Consider the following 16,867-nt stretch of genomic DNA (forward strand, 5'->3'; position numbering starts at 1 on the left):
TGGAAGCTAAACTTAAACCTTGCAAGTGTGGGGAACAAAACTGAGACCAGGGAAGTATTGGTCCTCTCCAGGTTCTGTCTCTCCCCCCCCACCGCCCCTGCATTTTCATCCACTAGCTATGCTCTTGCATTCCTCCTCCACTGGCGTTCTTCAGAAAACAATGCTGGCTCATTCAGCATGAACGCTGATGGCCATTCTCAACAATCCTGCTTGTGCCATTTTGTTAGAGGATTGTGGCATGCCAAGCAGCTGCTCTCAGGCTTCTGCTGCTGCTACTGGATGGCCACAGATTGTCCCCACCCCACCCCACACCCCACTGACACAGCAAGTTGTTCCAAGGCAGGCCAGCTACAGTGTTGCTGGGTAATAACCTCCCTCCAATATCTAACTTTTCCTTGGGTCTTTTTGCCAGTCAGGAGTGATTCTCCCAGTTGCACTCTCTCTCTCTCTCACTCTCTGGACGCCTACAGACATGCAATTTTCACGTGGAATTCAGTCAGGTTGTGCATCCACAGCAGTGGTCAGAGGAGGAGTGACTGATGGGAGGAGCAAAGAAAGAAGAAACCCTGTGGTGCATTTGCAGCAGCAAAACTGGACGCCTTCATCTGCCCCAGCTGCAACAAAACATGTCTCTCCTCTATCAGTCTCTACAGCCGCAGCAGGCGCTGCAACTTTCCAATGGTTTGACTTTACCTCCAAAGGTGCACTCCTCCATTGTCTCCCAAGAGACAGGTGGATGCCAACTGCCTTAAATTCAGTCACATACTGGTAAATTCAGGTTAAGAACACAAGAAGAGCCTGTTGGATCAGGACAGTTGCCCACATAGTCCAACATCCTGTTCTCACAGTAGCTGATCAGATGCCCATTATGGGAAGCCTGAGAGCAGGACTCGAACACAGGAGCACTGTCTCCCCTCCTGCAGTTTCCAGCAGCTGATATTCAGAAATATTGCTGCCTCTGACCATGGCGGAAGAGCATAGCCATTGTGGCTCATAGCCACACTAACCCGCTCATCCATGAATATGTCTAATCCTCTTTTAAAGCATTCTGTGTTGGAGGCCATTGCTGTCTCCTCATAGAATCATAGAATCACTCCTGTGGGAGTGTGTTCCACAGTTTAAGTATGCACTGCGTGAAGAAGTTATTTCTTTTGTTATGCAATTATAGCTGATTGGAAGCTTTTGCGCAGCAAACCCACGTCGCCAAAAGATTGGACTTCTTGCAGTAATGAAAGGGATGTGAAAACAACCTAGAACGTTGCTTTGATGCAAGTTCATTTTCCTTTCTAACAAACAAATCAGAAACAATGCTCATTAAGTAGCCAACGTCATCTAACCTTCCTGCAAACAAATGAGGATGAATGCCCAATAAACAGGTCATCTGGAAACACCCCTCCCCCTCTCTTCTGCTTTCCAAATCAACTGTTTTGGTACCAGTGGCAAAAGCTGAAACCCTAGTCACACAGCAGACAGTTTTGGAAACTGTATCCTACAAAGAAGCTGGTGCTTCTTGAAATCTGGAAGTGCTGGCCATTTGGGAGTGAGGTGTTGGGCAACACTATGTGTAAGGGTTCACATCAAACGACGGAGGTCCTTGGAGGCAGGCAGGCAGGCAGGCAGGCAGGCAGAGGGGATAACTAAACATAGTGGTGGGAGGAAAAAATCCTGAAATAAGAGACACGGGGGAATGATTAATGGACTTCAATGTCTGTACATTAATGCGCAAAGCATGGTAAATAAACAAGATGAGCTTGAGCTCTTGGTACAGCAAACTAAATATGACATAATAGGCATCACTGAAACCTGGTGGGATAAGTCCCACGACTGGAATGTAATAATGGAGGGATACAATCTATTTCAGAGAAACAGACCAGATAAGAAAGGAGGAGGAGTGGTGTTATATGTCAGGGATGTGTATACCTGTGAAGAGATCCAAGATTTAGAACCTCAAAGCCAAAGTGAGAGCATTAGGGTCAAAATTAAGGGAGAGAAGAATAACAGGGACCTCACTGTGGGAGTTTACTATAGATCCCCAAGCCAAACGGAGGACATAGATGATGCCTTCCTGGAACAGATGGCCAAGCATGCAAAAGGAAGGGAGATAGTAGTAATGGGGGACTTCAATTACCCGGATATTTGCTGGATGTCAAACTCAGCCAAGAGCATAAGGTCAAACAGATTCCTCACTGGCCTTGCAGACAACTTCATTGTCCAGAAAGTGGGAGAAGCAACAAGAGGAACAGCCATTTTAGATCTGGTCCTAACCAATGTTGATGACCTGGTTAGTGGGGTAGAAGTAGAAGGATCACTAGGCGCGAGTGATCATGCTCTTCTGAAGTTTACTATACAGCGGAAAGGAGCAGCAAAGCATACTAGGACTCAATTTCTTGACTTTAAGAAAGCCGACTTCATAAAACTTAGGGAAGTGCTGGGTGAGATCCCATGGACAGTAATACTAAAAGGAAAGGGAGTTCATGATGGCTGGGAGTTTGTTAAGAGGGAGATAGTAAAAGCACAACTTCAGGCAATACCAATGAGACGGAAACATGGAAGGTGCCTAAAGAAGCCAGGGTGGCTATCTAAAGAACTTTTAACTGAGTTAAGATTAAAAAAGGATGTGTACAAAAAATGGAAAAGGGGGGAAACCACCAAAGAGGAATTCAAACAAATAGCCAGCACGTGTAGACACAAAGTCAGAAAAGCTAAAGCACAGAATGAACTCAGGCTTGCTAGAGAGGTTAAAAGCAACAAAAAAGGCTTTTATGGGTATGTTCGTAGCAAAAGGAAGAACAAAGAAACCGTGGGGTCACTCAGAGGAGAAGATGGTGAAATGCAAACAGGGGACACAGAAAGGGCTGAACTCCTCAATGCCTTCTTTGCCTCAGTCTTCTCCGATAAAGAAAACAATGCCCAACCTGAAGAATTTGGAGCAAATGATTCAGCAGAGGAAACACAGCCCAGAATAACTAAGGAGATAGTACAAGAATACTTGGCTAGTTTAGATGTATTCAAGTCTCCAGGGCCAGATGAACTGCATCCAAGAGTATTAAAAGAACTGGCAGATGTGATCTCAGAACCACTGGCAGTCATCTTTGAGAATTCCTGGAGAACAGGCGAAGTCCCGGCAGACTGGAGGAGGGCAAATGTTGTCCCTATTTTCAAAAAGGGGAAAAGAGAGGTCCCAAATAATTACCACCCAGTCAGTCTGACATCAATACCAGGGAAGATTCTGGAGCAGATCATTAAGCAAACAGTCTGTGAGCACCTAGAAAGGAATGCTGTGATCACCAATAGTCAGCATGGATTTCTGAAAAATAAGTCATGTCAGACTAACCTGATCTCGTTTTTTGACAGAATTACAAGCCTGGTAGATGAAGGGAACGCAGTGGATGTAGCCTACCTTGATTTCAGCAAGGCATTTGACAAGGTGCCACATGATATTCTTGTAAAGAAGCTGGTAAAATGTGGACTTGACTATGCTACCACTCAGTGGATTTGTAACTGGCTGACTGACCGAACCCAACGGGTGCTCATCAATGGTTCCTCTTCATCCTGGAGAAGAGTGACTAGTGGGGTGCCACAGGGTTCTGTCTTGGGCCCGGTCTTATTCAACATCTTTATCAACGACTTGGATGATGGACTCAAGGGCATCCTGATCAAATTTGCAGATGACACCAAACTGGGAGGGGTGGATAACACCCCAGAGGACAGGATCACACTTCAAAACGACCTTGACAGATTAGAGAACTGGGCCAAAACAAACAAAATGAATTTTAACAGGGAGAAATGTAAAGTATTGCACTTGGGCAAAAAAAATGAGAGGCACAAATACAAGATGGGTGACACCTGGCTTGAGAGCAGTACATGGGAAAAGGATCTAGGAGTCTTGGTTGACCACAAACTTGACATGAGCCAACAGTGTGATGCGGCAGCTACAAAAGCCAATGCAATTCTGGGCTGCATCAATAGGAGTATAGCATCTAGATCAAGGGAAGTAATAGTGCCACTGTATTCTGCTCTGGTCAGACCTCACCTGGAGTACTGTGTCCAGTTCTGGGCACCACAGTTCAAGAAGGACACTGACAAACTGGAATGTGTCCAGAGGAGGGCAACCAAAATGGTCAAAGGCCTGGAAACGATGCCTTATGAGGAACGGCTAAGGGAGCTGGGCATGTTTAGTCTGGAGAAGAGGAGGTTAAGGGGTGATATGATAGCCATGTTCAAATATATAAAAGGATGTCACATAGAGGAGGGAGAAAGGTTGTTTTCTGCTGCTCCAGAGAAGCGGACACGGAGCAATGGTTCCAAACTACAAGAAAGAAGATTCCACCTAAACATTAGGAAGAACTTCCTGACAGTAAGAGCTGTTTGACAGTGGAATTTGTTGCCAAGGAGTGTGGTGGAGTCTCCTTCTTTGGAGGTCTTTAAGCAGAGGCTTCACAACCATATGCCAGGAGTGCTCTGATGGTGTTTCCTGCTTGGCAGGGGGTTGGACTCGATGGCCCTTGTGGTCTCTTCCAACTCTATGATTCTATACCAGGCTTGTTATTCTGTCAAAAAACAAGATCAGGTTAGTCTGACATGACTTATTTTTCAGAAATCCAAGCTGACTATTGGTGATGACAGTATTCCTTTCTAGGTGCTCACAGACTGTTTGCTTAATGATCTGCTCCAGAATCTTCCCTGGTATTGATGTCAGATCTGCTTTAGGTGACAGTGACCTGCTTCAGCCATTACCATGAGTTTGGGGGTGGCAGGATAGATGAGGGCAGGAATTTTTGCCTGCAGGATAGGCTCCATTGCCATCTGGATGTGTCTCCCACTATTTATAAAAACTCTAGGACTTCCTGGGCCTAAAAGGTGGCAGAGGGAGGGCCTGAATCTATATATAATTAGGAAGATGTTGTATGCTTGTAAGCTTCAGCATGACAGGAGCCTGCTGCATATACTGGGTGGGGGTGCGGGGTGTCTGCCTCCCCCTGCCCCTCTCCTCTCCTCTCCCTCTTCTGTCTCCAGGGCTTAGCACTGGTAGGGAACACAGAAGAGCCATCATCAGGGCCCACCTCACGACACCATCAGGACCCGCCCTGTCACATCATCAGGGGTTAGCCCTAGGTCTCAGGTTTCAGCCCTGAAATCTCAGGGTCTGGGATGCTCCTGACCTGGCAACCCAACCTAAGAACAATGCAAGCTGCATGAGGAGGGCTGGCCCCGCAATGAGTCTGAACCAGGTAACTGCATGGCAAAGTGCAGAACTGGACCATAACCTTTATCAAAGTTAGAAGCCATTGCAAGCTCTTTGGTTTCTAAAATTTTGGGCCCAGTTCCCTCGATTCCCCCTGCCTCTCTTTTCCTTATCATTCTAGATTTTGCTTTTTAGGTTGAGCAAAAGGGAAAAAGGTGGGGGGAAGAAAATGACCAAAGGGCTTACAGGGCAGCAGGCAATGGAGGCAAATGCCTGGCACCTTTTAAGATCTTGGGGCCAACTAGGATGACATGGCCGAGGGGGCAGCTAGTGAATTTGGAGAGGCAGCAGCATATAGGTAAAGTGATACCCTTTACTGGGCCAACTTTTGTTGTCGGAAGATTATGGGAAGCTTTGGAGTCAAGCAGAAAGCCACTGCAGCAGGGCATTCTTTATTGCCAACAGAAGTTGTTCCAGTGAAAGGAAGGGATCTCCTTTCCTGTCTTGCATTGCATTCTTCCTGGGCATGCAACGCAGCAGTCAGCTTCCCGGTGCAAGGATGCTTCTGAAATGCAGGGCGTGGAAGAAGCAACGCCGATTGCCTAGCATGTTTTTTATTCACTTGTACTTGCTTTACCCTGCATGGTTCTGAAATCTGTCTTTTGGAGAAAACAGGCAGTGTGTGCATGCCTGAGAAGGGAATCCTCTTCCAGGCAGCAGGCGCCCTCGCTAGGAAAGGGAGGTCCATTCCCTGCAGAGGCCTGGTTTCACACCCGGCAGCTGCTCAGAGGGTAATCTTAGGAACTCAGCTGGGAAGATCAGCAGCCTCTGAAGCACTTCCAGGCAGTCATCACTTGTGTAGATGAATGCGGGAATCACGATGGCACACTCCAGAAGGCCCTTCGCTCTTCCTCTAGCCCCCGCCCCTGTCCCCACTGCAAGAGAAAGTGCCAGTTTTAAAGCACATGGAACCCTGGTGAAGCCTTTGATCTATTTTTCCACGGCAAGCAAGATCAATTTTCATCTACCTCATCCAGCCACAGATCAAAAGGAACAATGTTCAGAGGAGCAAAATGGAGGGGGAGGGAGGAGGTGGATTCTTCTCTACGCTGAAAGTGTAAGGGGAATGCAAAACAAGAAGAAATGGCACCGCTCTTTGTTACAGCTATGTATCCATGCCTTCTTGTCCCTGAACCTGTTGCATGTGTGACCACACTCTTGTCTTCAGACAATGCAGGGTTGGTGTAGAGAGACACTTTGGTGTTTAGTGTTTAGAGCAGAAGTTCCCGAACATTTTCAGGGTGCTGCTCCCTTGGTCCATAAACTGATCCCCACTGCCCGCTACTCTACCCTACTCTATAAAAATCATGATTCACAATAGCTGTTTGCCTGACCTCTTTAAGGAAAATAACAACACAGTAAAATTCAAAACAGTAGCAGTTTATTGCACATTTATTCAAAATCCAGTTAAAGCTATTGGGTTTAATTAATTGAACAAAACTGATGAACTTCAATTATACCAACTTTTCAAAGTCTGATAGCCATTTAGAACTCCAGAGCCCCACTGCTGCTCCCCTGCCTCTAAATGCCCTCTATGGTCATCCCACAGCACCCCAGGTAGTGGTACCACCTCCTTTGAGAACCAATGGCATACAGTCTTAGACTAGACCCAAATAGATCCATGTTCCAATTCCACCCAGCCACCAAGCCCACCGTATGAACTTGGGACAGTCTATTCAATTTATTCATTTCATAAAATTTATACTTTGCTTGATTGTATAAAAAACCCTCAAAGTGGTCTACAAAAGGAGTCAAATGATGTTATAGGTAAAAACAGTTTAAAACAACTATTTAAAAGCACTGAAAAGGTTAAAATGAACAATAAATTAAAACACTAATCAAAGTTCTATCTATCTGAAATGAAATGAAAAATGGGTAGACTTGCCTACACAAAAATGTTTTTAGCAGGCGCTGAAAAGAATATAGTAAAGGCACCTGCCTGATGTCAACAGGCAGGGAGTTCCGAAGTGTAGGTGCTGCCACACTACAGGATTTATTTCTTATAAATGCTGAATGGGTATTTTGTACAGCAGTGCCAGTTCTGCATATTGAGGTGGCAAGGTGACATTGTAAGTAAACTGGTTTTAAGTTGTTAGTAGCAACTTGAATTTGGCCCAATGGCAATCGACAACCAGCGCAGATCTCTGAGCACAGGTGTTACATGCTGACAAGGTCTCGCTCCTGTCAGCAGTTATGCTGCAGCATTCTGCAATCACTGCAGTCTCCAAGTCAAGCATGAGGGAAGCCCCACATAGAACACATTGCAGTAATCCAGAAATGCATGAACAACTGTGGCCACATATTCCCAGTCCAGGAATGGCAGTAGCTGTTGTACCAACTGCAGTTGGGAAATGGCACTTCATGCCCCTGAAGCTACCTGAGCCTCCAGGGACAGAGCTGTGTCTGGAAGTACCTCCAGACTTAGTCTAACCTACCTGCCAGGGTTGTTGACAGGATCAAATTAATTAAATGAGGGGAGACTTCCGGTGGAGCGCGATCTTGCCGCAAGCGAGGGATTCTTCGCAGAGAAGAATCCCAGCTATTTCGGCTGGAAAAGGGGTGCTACAGGGCGCGGTAGCCCCCTATAAAGCCTCTGGAGGGTGTCCAGGGGTGTCAGGTTCCCGGCAGTGCCCTTAAAACTGCCCATCTGGCCGTCAGGTAACCCCCAAAAGGGGCGAAGAGTACGGCGAAATGGGCTATCGGGCTATCGGGAAGCCATTGCTGCACCCAAATAGCGAAGCCCTGAGCTTGCAAAGAAAGCGCTTCGCTCTCAAAATTAAGAAATTTGGACCTAAATTAAGCTACAAACTGCAAGAGGTGGAACCAAGGAAGGCTCCGAAAGAATAAAGATACTTTATCGAGTTCGGCTGTCATCTGGGATCAGCTTTGACGCAGCAACAAACGCAGAGCTGGAAAGCGAAAGTAAGTTGCCGCTAGCAGCTATTGTTTCTGTTTTCCCCGTAACTTTTAGAAACAAAACAAAGAAGCTAAAAAGTAACTTTGCTAAGTTCTAAAGAGGCTGAAAGAAGTATTAGACCAAAAGAGGGAACAGAGGAACTGTTGTGGTAAATAGAGATCTTTGATGGATCGGAGGATTTACAGAGAGCCAAGTTCTTTGTCTTCCCACTTTCGCTTTTAAGGATAAAGAAAGGAGAAGCTTCCGACGCCATTGTTAATAGTATAATAGAAGGGAATCTGAAAAGGCTGCAGTTGCAACGTACAGGATTTAACATCTTTTATGTATCTTCGATCTCCTTATTAACTGGATTTATAATTTCGGTATATAAAAACAAAAGCTGGAATTTGTTTATCTGGACTATTAATTTATTCACCCCGGATTTGAGCACGGACACCTAGTGGATGGATTAAGTTACTACAACTTGTTTTTCTGTGCTTCTTCCAATGTTAGTGGAATTTATTATTATTTTTTTCTCTTCTTTTTTGAAGTGACCTTGGCTCCACTTCCTCCTTGTGCTGTTTTTCCTTTCTCAGTGGAGCTTCCCTCTTCGGTTATTTGTGGCTATTTTATGCAGACACTAAACACCATTTTTTTGGAATATTAAACAGATAATCCAGGCATTAAATTTAAGGTTTAATCAGTTCTCCGTATTGATACTGTGAAAGGACCATCCCATCCTAAGTGGAATATATAATTTGTATTTGGAGTTAAGTTCCTCATTTTTCTTTTTTAAATTTTGATCTTTTGGATTTACACTCTATTTGGATTACAATTTGGATTACAATTTTATTTGGATTACAATTGAGGCAAGTACAAATACAGAAGGAAGAACCCAATTAGGATTAGCCCAAGTGGGGGCAAGAAGATTGTCTTCAACTTTGGTCAACTTTGGTCAGGATTGTGACTTCCCCTTTAACTTTCCCTATTAAAGGGGGACTAATTAATCTTAAATTAATTCTTTTTCTTTTGGAAATTATAAGATATTTTTATTTGTAAAAAAGTTTGTGGGTTTTCCATCATAGCTATTTTTTAAAAAACTTAAAATTTGTAAATTGGTCATATTTGCTGTGATTTGAACAGGTGGGGAACGTAATAAAGGATATCTTGGGTAAAATGACATATCAACAAAAGAAAGGGATGGAGGGGGGACACCAACTGACAGGAGACCGTCAAAGCAAGAATCTGATTTTAGAGCAGAAATATTGAAAATGTTTGCAGAAATTAAACAAAGTGAAAAGAACTTAGAAACAAAATTAGAACAAGTAGATAATAAAATGGAACAAGTGGATAATAAAATTGGGAAAATGGATAAAAAAATTTGATGAGACAGTTAATGAACTGAAAGGGCAAATAAAAGAGGTTTCCAAAAGAACACAATCACTAAAAGAGGGGTTGAAAAAGACAAAATTGGAGATGAGGGAAGTGAAACGAGAGGAAGAAAGAATGAAGGTGGAGATGATAGAAATAAATAAATTGCAGGAGGAAATTAAAGACGCAATTGCTATGAATGAACTGAGACAGAAGGAAGTCAACCTAAGGCTGAGATCTGTACCGGAAATTCAGAACGAGAATGTTAAAGAGAGATTGATTAAAGAACTGGCACAGTGGCTGGAGATCCCTGTAGAAGAAGTAGCAAAAACAGTGCAAAATGCATTTAGGATGAGAGTGAGAACAACCAAGGCAAGGAAATTTCCAGGTGACTGCTTAATTACGTTTAAAGATCGAGAGATGAGAAATTTGATACTACAGAAGAATAGAGAGAAAAGACTATATATAGATGGGAACTACATAATCATCTTCAAAGATATTCCGATAAGGCTGTTGAAACAAAGGGACCCCTATAAACCACTGGTGCAGATTCTCAAGAAGAATAAGATTGACTTCAGATGGGAATTTCCAGGAAGAATTTCCTTTTTCTATAAAACTAAGAAACGTAAGTTGACAAGCCCTGAAGAAATAGGGAAGTTTACGAGAAGATACAAAGAATTGCAAGTGGAAGAAGAAGAGGTCAAAGGTGCAGAAGGAGGAGTAGGACCCAGGGACGAGTCAGAATCAGTGAAAGAAGAGAGTTCTGAAAAAGAAGAAGAAGAAGTAGAAGAAAAGGAAGACAGGTTATAAGTGAATTAACGTAAATTTATTTAATTGGCTTCTATCATGGCTCTAAAACTATGGAATTGGAATATTAATGGCATGAATGACAAAAAGAAACGAAATAAAATTGAACAATTTTTTTAAAAGAAAAAATTGGACATTATATGTTTACAAGAAACACATGTGGCAAGGACACAGAAAAATTTTGATCAACAAAAGACTAGGGAATGAATTTATATCTTCGGATAAAGAGAAAAAAAGAGGGGTTGTTTTATATAGCAAAAACAAAATTGAAGCTCAACAAATATTTAAAGATGAAGAAGGAAGAATTATAGCAGTTCAGATCAAATGGCAAGGTGAAAATTTAATAATTCTCGGGATCTATGCACCTAATGGAAATAAGACTGAATTCTATAAAGCTTTAGAAGAAAAACTTTTTGAACACATGGACCAGAAAATCATAATAATGGGAGATATGAATGGAGTGGTTTCATTGGAAATGGATAGATTAAGAGAAGGAATAAATAAAGAAGGGAAACTACCTAGGACCTTTTTTACAATGACCAAGAACTGTATCCTGATTGATATCTGGAGACTTAGACACCCACTGGAGAAGCAATTTACTTACTATTCAGAACCGAATCAGTCAATGTCAAGAATCGATCAAATATGGGTATCGAATGAATTGACTCCAAGAATCCAACAAATTGAAATACAACTTAGAGTAATTTCAGATCATAGTCCAATAAAAATGGAACTTAAAGGTTTTGAAGAAAGAACGTTTAGATGGCGAATTAACGATTATTTGTTGGATGATCAGAAGATTATAGAAAAAGCACAAAAGAAATTAACGGAATATTTTATAGACAATTCTAACAAAGGTACAAAGATGAACATTGTTTGGGACGCAAGTAAAGCAGTTATGAGAGGATTCTTTATTCAGCATAACTCACTGAAGAACAAACATAGGGAAAAAGGGAAAAAAGAAATTCTAAAGCAGATCATGGACAATGAGCAAAAATTAATTAAAAAACCAAATAATTTAAAAATCAAGCAAGAAATCAAGACACTTCAAACTCAATTTGCAATGATAATAAATAAAGAAGTGGAATGGAATGTTAAAAGGTTATGACAGAAAAACTTTGAGTTCTCTAACAAATCAGGTAAATGGCTTGCGTGGCAAATTCAAAAGAGAAAAGAACAGAATACAATTAACAAAATTATTATGAACGGTGAAGAGACAGTTAATCCGAAAGAAATTAGGAAAGGATTCTTGGACTTTTATAGGCAATTATATAGAAATAAGGAAAGGAATAATATGAAGAAAATAGAAAGATTTTTAAAATATAAAAAGGTGCAGAAGATCCCAACAGAACAAAAAGACCAGCTGAACACCCCAATAGAAGTTGAAGAGATCAAAGAGGTTATAAAAGAACTGAAGAGGGGAAAGGCCCCCGGACCAGATGGATTTACATCAGGATATTATAAAGAAATGAGAAATGTTTTGATGATACCATTGAAAGAAGTTATGAATAATATTCTAAAAGCAAGAGAGATCCCAGAAACGTGGAAAGAAGCATTTACTACTTTGATTCCAAAACAAGATGCGGATTTATCCCAAGTTAAAAACTACAGACCTATTTCACTGTTGAATGCGGACTATAAAATATTTGTGGGGATTTTAGCGAAGAGAATGAAAAAAATATTGATAAGAACTATCCACAAAGATCAAGCAGGGTTTCTGCCAGGCAGACAAATGAAAGATAATGTAAGGAATATAATTAATATTTTGGAATTTCTGACTGCCAGGAATGAGAAACAAGCTATATTAATGTTTGTGGATGCTGAAAAGGCATTTGATAATGTAGTATGGGATTTTATGCTGAAAAATTTAGAATATATGGAAGTGGGGAAAGAGTTTTTCAATGGAATCAAGGCAATATATACAGAGCAGAGAGCTAAGCTGATAGTTAATAATGTAGTTGCAGAAGATATAAAGATATCTAAAGGAACAAGACAGGGTTATCCGCTCTCGCCATTGTTATTTATAACGGTCCTTGAGGTCTTTTTAAATGTGATTAGACAAAATAGTTCAATTAAAGGGGTGACAGTAGGTCAGAATGAATATAAAGTAAAAGCCTTTGCCAATGATCTGGTTATAACGATGGAAGAACCAATGGAAAGTGTTAAAGAAGTATTGAAGGAGATTGAACAATTTGGAAATGTAGCCGATTTTAGATTGAATAAGAAAAAGACTAAAATAATGGCTAAAAATATGGAGCATAATACGATAGAAATAATGCAAAAACAGACAGAGATAGAGGTGGTGAAGAAAGTAAAATACTTGGGAATTTGGTTAACTTCTAAAAATATTGACCTGTTCCAGAACAATTATGTACAGGTTTGGAAGAGAATGAGGAACGATCTGGAGGTGTGGGGCAGAATGAAACTGTCTTTTGGGGGCAGAATTTCTACGATAAAGATGAGCGTGCTTCCAAAGATGTTATTTTTATTCCAGACTATCCCCATTATTAAGGGGATAGGGATCTTTAAGGACTGGCAAAGAGTGATTTCAAGGTATATATGGCAGGGTAAGAAGCCAAGAATAAAAGTTAAACTATTAACAGATGTAAAAGAAAGAGGAGGCTTTGCCCTGCCAGATATGAAATTATATTACGAAGCAGCATGTTTATGTTGGTTAAAGGAATGGATTAAACTAGAAAATATGGAATTGCTAGACCCTGAAGGTTTTGACAACAGATTTGGTTGGCACGCTTACCTATGGTGTGATAAGAAGAAAGTACATAAAAGTTTTGCAAACCACATTTTCAGGAGTTCGCTAATAGAAGTATGGGACAGGTATAAGAGTCTTTTGGAACCGAGAGTTCCACATTGGTTATCCCCGTTGGAGGTTATGTGTGTAAAGAAAATTAATATGAGAGGTAAATGGGCTACATATGGGGAAATGGTGATTAAAGAAGGAGGAAAATGGAAATTAAAACCATATGAACAAGTTAAAGATTATGTGTATGATTGGCTGCATTATTTCCAGGTAAACGAAATGTTTAAAAAAGATATAAAGGAAAGTGGTTACGTAGAAAAAGACTCTAAGTTCCAAATAGATATAATAAATAATGAATATAAAACTTTGTCAAAAATATATAAGATATTGTTGGAATGGTACATGAAAGACGAAGAGGTTAAATCGGTAATGATACACTGGGCCAAAGACTTTGGTTATAACATTCAATTTGAGGATTGGGGAAAATTGTGGAAAGAAAATTTAAAATTTACTGCATGCACAGCGTTGAAAGAAAATGTTATGAAAATGTTTTATAGATGGTACATTACACCGGTAAAACTTGCAAAAATGTATAAAACATGTAATAAGTGTTGGAAATGTAAAGAAAAAGAGGGAATGTTTTACCATATGTGGTGGGAATGTAAGGAAGTGAGGAGCTTTTGGGAAGTGATATACAGTGGTGCCTCGCAAGACGAAATTAATCCGTTCCGTGAGTCTCTTCGTCTAGTGGTTTTTTCGTCTTGCGAAGCAAGCCCATTGACGGCTTAGCGGATTAGTGCTATTAGCGGCTTAGCGGCTTTTAGCGGCTTTTAGCGGTTTAGCGGCTTAGCGGATCAGCTGATAAGCGGCTTAGCGGCTTAGAAAAAGGGGGGAGAGGAAAAAACCCGCAGGAACTCGCAAGACATTTTCGTCTTGCGAAGCAAGCCCATAGAGAAATTCGTTTTGCGAAGCGCCTTCAAAACGGAAAACCCTTTCGTCTAGCGGGTTTTCCGTCTTGCGAGGCGTTCGTCTTGCGGGGCACCACTGTATAATGAATTGAAAAAGATGTTAAAATACACCTTTGTTAAGAAACCAGAAGCTTTTCTCTTAGGGAATTACAGGAAATGAAATAAGAAGAAAAGACTTTAAACCTTTCCAGTATGCAGTTACAGCCGCAATAATTTTATTGGCCCAGAAATGGAAACAAGAGGAAGTACCGATGATACAAGAATGGAGAATGAAATTGACGGACTATGCGGAACTGGATAGACTGACTGGGAAAATAAGATATGTTCGAAACCAAAAGTTCATTGAAGATTGGGGAAAGTTTGTAGATTATCTGAAAAATGTATGTGATGTGCAAACAACGCTAGTGGGGTTTCAAGAAGCACTGTAAAAGTTTGAGATGTATTGTCAAAAAGAAATAGAAAGGGGAGAGAAGACAAATGGCAACACAATGAAGGGAATGCGTAATTGAAGAGTAAATATGGATGATTACCAGAGAAGCAGGAGGAAGTCAAAAAGTTTAATTTGTTAAAATATGGAGAAAAATGTATAATTGTGTTGGAAAATTAATAAAATTGATATGGGAAAAAAAGAGAGGATCAAATGACCTTGAGCTCCTTGGATGCAAGGGGAGTGGGGTTAAATGAAAGAAATGTTGTTAGGCTGTCTTTCTTGACGGTTCAACTCTTTCCTCTCTCCCAGGGCCTCTAGTAGTTTATTCTCCGAATGGGATGAGATTGCACACATCTCATCTCCAATACACACACATGGAGATGCACCCAGGTGAGTGCCTTGCAGCTCACACCTTGCCTTTTAACATGCTAGCGGGGCTCATTGACAACATATTGCTCTCTGGGCTAAAAGTTTGCTTTAAAATAAAAAGCCCCAAAAGGCAATTCCTCTCCCTTAAAAGCAAAAACAAAAAAACCCCAGGCTTCTAAATTTTTGACACCCCCCCCCCGCAAAAAGTCCTAGCTATTACAGAGTGAAGACAAACAGTTCACAGTTGTGAAAGGGAGTGGGTGGCTTTGGGTCATAATCCTTTAGAGGAGAACAGGGGCGTTAACAAGCCTGCCTCAATTTCCTTCAGAGATATGTTGGAGGCCCACACTCAGGAGGAGTGAGAAAGACAAGCTTATTGTGATAAAACACGCACACCCTTTGCAGATTCTGGGGAGATGCGGGGGGGGGGGGGAGAGATTGCTTTTTCTCTTGTGATGTGCAACTATGTTGGAAGATCCAGGGTGCATAAAAGGAAGTCCTTCTTCACACAGAGCATAGTTAAACAATGGAACTTGCAGGGACGGCCACCTGCTCAGATGTCTGAACGAGAGGACTGGAGAAATTTGTGGCTTTGCTCTCTGTCTCCATGGTCAGAGGCAGTAAATGCAGCTGAATACCAGTTGCTGGAAACCACAGTTGGAGGCCATTTGTGCTCCTGTTTGTGGATTTCCCAGAGTCATCTGGTTGGCCACTGTGAGAACAGGATGCTGGACTAGATGGGCTGCTGGCCTGGTTTCCCAGGCTGTTCTCATGTTGTTAACAGAAAAGCAGGAGGGTGCCTTATTCAGAGTCAGAGCACTGGTCCGTCTAGCTCAGTATTGTCCGTTCTGACTGGCAGCAGCTCTCCAGGGTTTCAGGAAAGGAGTCTGTCTCAGCCCTACCTGGAGATGCCTCTGGGGATTGAACCCAGGACCTTCTGCATGCAAGGCAGATCCTCATGTCCAAGATACCTCCAAGTGTCCCTATTTTCCAGGGACAGTCCCAGATTTACAGAAAACCATCCCAGTTTCTGATCTTGAATGTCCCACTTTTCCTTAAGATACCCCTTTTTTCTTTGGAGAAATTTTGGAGAGTATGGTAGGACATCACTATTTTCATTGGAGGGTCTGGAGTTATGCAACACCCGAGCCAAGGGAATAAGTACAACCTTTAAAAGACATCTGAAGGTAGCCCTATAGGAAGTGGTTTTTTATTGTTTAATGTTGTTGTTGTTTGGAAGCTGCCCAGAGTGGCTGGAGCAACCCAGTCAAATGGGTGGGGTATTATTATCATCATCAAAGAAAAGGAAATGCAAGAAAGCAAAGTGACTGTCCAACGAGGCCTTACAAATAGCGGGGGAGAGAAGGCAACCAAAATGCGAGGGAGATACAGGAAATTGAATGCAGATTTCAAAAAAATAGCAAGGAGACAAAAGAAGGCCTTCTTAAACGAGCAATGCAAAGAAATAGAGGAAAACAACAGAATGGGAAGAACCAGAGATCTGTTCCAGAAAATCGGAGAAATGAGAGGGACATTTCGTACAAAGCTTACCATAATAAAAGACAAAAGTGGTAAGGACCTAACAGAAGCAGAAGACATCAAGAAGAGGTGGCAAGAATACACAGAGGAATTATACCAGAAAGATATGGATGTCTCATACACCCCAGGTAGTGTGGTTGCTAACATTGAGCCAGATCCAAGATGTAGAACCTCATAGCCAAAGTGAGAACATTAGGGTCAAAATTAAGGGAGAGAAGAATAACAGTGACCTCATTGTGGGAGTTTACTATAGATCCCCAAGCCAAACGGAGGACATAGATGATGCTTCCTGGAACAAATGGCCAAGCATGCAAAAGGAAGGGAGATAGTAGTAATGGGGGACTTCAATTACCCGGATATTTGCTGGATGTCAAACTCAGCCAAGAGCATAAGGTCAAACAGATTCCTCACTGGCCTTGCAGACAACTTCATTGTCCAGAAAGTGGGAGAAGCAACAAGAGGAACAGCCATTTTAGATCTGGTC

Source organism: Podarcis cretensis (assembly GCF_951804945.1).
Source record: "Podarcis cretensis genome assembly, chromosome: Z".
Lineage (NCBI taxonomy): Eukaryota > Metazoa > Chordata > Lepidosauria > Squamata > Lacertidae > Podarcis > Podarcis cretensis.